Source organism: Microtus oregoni, unplaced genomic scaffold (assembly GCF_018167655.1).
Source record: "Microtus oregoni isolate MIOR12 unplaced genomic scaffold, Mior012 000011F_ref0000422, whole genome shotgun sequence".
Classification (NCBI taxonomy): Eukaryota; Metazoa; Chordata; class Mammalia; order Rodentia; family Cricetidae; genus Microtus; species Microtus oregoni.
Genome location: NW_024543070.1, coordinates 17,258,404 through 17,262,425, shown reverse-complemented (window position 1 = coordinate 17,262,425; position 4,022 = coordinate 17,258,404). Strand labels below are relative to the sequence as shown.

Below are 4,022 nucleotides of genomic sequence, written 5' to 3'. Positions count from 1 at the left end.
GAATTGTACGTGATGCTCCAATAACTGGAGGCCGTACGTTCTATACTGATGCAAATAAATCAGGGAAAGCAGGTTACAAGTCAGATTAATTGAGTAAGGTGGAACAAAGCCCTTATAATTCTGTCCAGAAGGCAGAATTATATGCCATTCTTATGGTGCTAAGGGATTTTAAAGAACCTCTTAATATAGTTACAGATTCACAATATGCAGAAAGAGTTATCTTGCATATTGAAACCGCTGAATTTATACCAGATGACACAGAGTTGACTTCATTGTTTATCCAGGTACAAGACATAATCAGGAACAGGCTTTGTCCGATGTACATAACACACATCTGGTCCCATACAGGTCTGCCTGGTCCTCTAGCCCAAGGCAACGCTGAGATTGACCAATTATTGATTGGAAGTGTGTTGCAGGCCTCAGAATTTCATAAGAAGCATCATGTCAATAGTAAAGGCTTAAAGAAAGAATTTTCCATTACTTGGCAACAAGCTAAGGACATTATAAAGAGATGTCCTACTTGTTCTTTCTATAATCAAACACCGTTGCCTGCAGGGAGTAACCCAAAGGGCACTAAGAGAAATGAAATCTGGCAGATGGATGTGTTCCACTTTATGGAATTTGGTAAATTAAAATATGTACACCGCACCATAGACACGTATTCAGATTTTCAATGGGCTACTGCCCTGAGCTCAGAAAAGGCTGATTCAGTAATCACACATTTATTGGAAGTTATGGCCATCATGGGTATACCTGCACAAATAAAGACAGATAATGGTCCAGCATATGTATCTAAGAAAATGAAACGCTCTTTTGATTATTATAATATAAAACACATTACAGGTATACCAAATAATCCTACAGGTCAGGCAGTTATAGAAAGATCAAATCGTACTATAAAGGATATGCTGAACAAACAGAAAGGGACCGAAAATACCCCCAGAAATAGATTACATAATGCTTTATTAACCTTGAATTTTCTTAACGCTAATGAGAAAGGAACGACAGCAGCAGAAAGACATTGGCTAATGGAAAAGTCTGCTGAACTAAATCAACCGATTTATTTCAAAGATGTGCTGACCTCTCAGTGGAAGCCAGGAGATGTGCTATGTTGGGGAAGGGGTTTTGCTCTTGTTTCCACAGGAGAAGAAAAATTGTGGATACCATCAAAATTAATAAAGTTTCGATTTGAAGAGGAGAAACCTCTTGGAAAGGAGAAATGACAACTCATCCACAATGATGATATTCATACAGGTGGTAAGAAAAACATATAGAATGGGGCAGGGTTCTGTTCTTATCTCCACAGGAAAACACTCATCTTTGAGAAATTCAAGGGACCCTGGATGTTTGGATACTGACAGATGGAAAAATACCTGCCCAATAGGAAATATCAAGAAAACTGAATGGGTTGTGTAAGTAAAATTAAACCATATTTCTAAATTTATAAAGCTGGTTTTGAAGTTGGACTCTGGCTCAGTCCCTCTCCAATTCCAAGCCTGTTAGTAAGAGAAAAACCCAGAGTTTCTGGAGTTTCTGTCTCATGTCAAGAGCCATGATGTGGGACAGAAAGAAATATGAGTTTAGAAAACATCTTTGCTTTTCTTCATATCTATCATACTTTTCATTGAATATATCTATCATGTCTTTCATTGAATATATATATATATGTGTGTGTGTGTGTGTGTGTGTGTGTCTGTATATGTCTATATGATTAATGTTTAAGTTTTTCATAATGAACAATGAGTTTTTCCTGAAGTGACATTTGAAGTTTCCAGGAAGAAGATGGGGCCCCATAACAACAACTCCACCTGGTTGATATGACGTCATGATACTGATAGCGCTACTACAAGACCTGCTTTGGGTACCAGCTGCACAAGACAGTTCCAACTTGGTTAGCTGAAATGGTGCACATCTTATACAACATTTTGGTCAGATCTGCACAAAATACTCAGAGACTATTGGCAATTTTAAAAGACATTGATCTTGAAATTTAACCATCATTTTACTTTCACAGGATCCCCCAGTTATACAAAACAGTGTAACTCAAAAAGCACAGTAAAAGACCGAAGTCCCTTCACTCCTGGCTTCTCAGTGCGCTGCTGCCACTGTTACTGTTTCTCCTCCTTCTGGTCTTCCTTCTGTTCCCCAGTGCCAGAACTTCCTGAACCTTCCTGTTCAGATGCCATCTGTTGAGAAAATATTTGTGATCACTGAGATTTCATATTAGGTAACAGTTTGCTCTGTTCAACACAGCTCATCCATCATACATAACTCACTGTATTTATCATTCCTTCCCCCGCCGTGTATTATACAGAAAAAGGCTAACTAGAGACAGTCACATTCTAATACTGGATCATTCCTAGCATACACTACTCTCAGAACAAAGGTTTAGCGCTGCAAACACAGGTGAGTAGGATGAATATTAAAGGCACACAGCAGCTATTGTCTCAGCTAAACAAGACCGTTGAATGAGATGAAGCTTTAAGATTGGAAGTTTGAGGCCAGTCCAGGGTCGTAAGACCAGAGACAGGCGATGTACCATGCGCTCAGTCCTGAGATGTCATCACATACTTTTGTATGATGTGTTGAAACACACATCACTGCACAAACACCAAAGAGAGAGATTCTAGAAAAACTCAAGACTTATTTGAGTCTGGAAACAGCCACTTGCGAAAACAGCACACTACATGATCCAGGTAGTTCTCATACTCTCATTTTTTCATGCCTCAACTTCCCAAGTTTTGGGACAATCCAACCAGGCACAAGTAATTCTTCATCTAAGACTCTGCTAAGCCATGCCCGTATATCCCTGTTTGGTAATACACAACCCAGCCCACACCATTCACACTGAAGTCAAGCCTAGTTCCCAAGTTGCTAGCCACCAGACCTTTTTTATTTGTTTCTGATTAAAAAAATATAAAAAAAAACCACAGAGAATTCAGTGGCAAACGACGACAGCCCTTTTAGGAGACTGCATTGTTTTTCCCTTAATCACAACTGCCAACTGATATCTAAGAACTTTTCCAGAAACTGCAAGAAAACAAAAATCACAAAAAACACGGTAATCTCACCATCCGGTCAGCTAGTGTGCATTTAGAAAAAGTTTTTAAAAGTTCATAAAGTGGCTGCAATTACACACTCATAGAACATAAAACTTGTTAGGAAGGATAACTTACCTGGCTATTTTTGGTTGGAATAGTGGTGTTCCTGTCAAAAATATCTTGCACAGGGACTGGAGAGATGGCTCAGCGGTTAAGAGCATTGCCTGCTCTTCCAAAGGTCCTGAGTTCAATTCCCAGCAACCACATGGTGGCTCACAACCATCTGTAATGAGGTCTGGTGCCTTCCTCTGGCCTTCAGGCAAACACACAGAATATTGTATGTATAATAAGTAAATAAATAAATATTTTTAAAAAATATCTTGCACAGCTGGGCGGTGGTGGCGCACGCCTTTAATCCCAACACTCGGAGGCAGAGGCAGGCGGATCTCTGTGAGTTCGAGACCAGCCTGGTCTACAAGAGCTAGTTCCAGGACAGGCTCCAAAACCACAGAGAAACCCTGTCTCGAAAAACCAAAAAAAAATATCTTGCACAGTCTGCTGAATCTAAGGAGAAAGAAGACCCTCTTAGCCAAAACCCAAGGCCACTGCTGAACTGAGACAGAGCACTAAGGTGCCAGCCGACTGCAAGTCAGATGGACTCAGCTCTAACAATGCTGACTGACTTCTTGGTCATGTGACAACTCACTTTGTCCACTTAGTTTAGAAGCATTTGCTTCTATTATCTGTCTTCCAGGTGACATTCATCACTGGAAACAGCACAAGACAAGGGATTATAAAATACTGCCTACATTTTGACATAATTAATCAAAGGCCAATTTGAAGGAAGCAGTAATACCAATTCCGTGGGATAGTTTTTGACCCTGTGTGCTAAGAGTTAACAAAAAAGTACACAGCATCTTGGAATAATTTGTTAACATCAATGTGTCCTCTAGAACCCGAGTCCTAGGTCTAACTTTACTC

The 4,022-nt window shown here is 39.9% G+C and overlaps 1 non-coding gene across 1 annotated transcript; it reads right to left on the bottom strand.

Moving 5' to 3' along the window:
* Nucleotides 1-2,541: 2,541 nt before the first annotated feature.
* Nucleotides 2,542-2,606, bottom strand: LOC121453740. Its single transcript, XR_005975058.1, has one exon. It is a non-coding gene; the product is annotated as a small nucleolar RNA SNORD63 (small nucleolar RNA).
* Nucleotides 2,607-4,022: the final 1,416 nt, after the last annotated feature.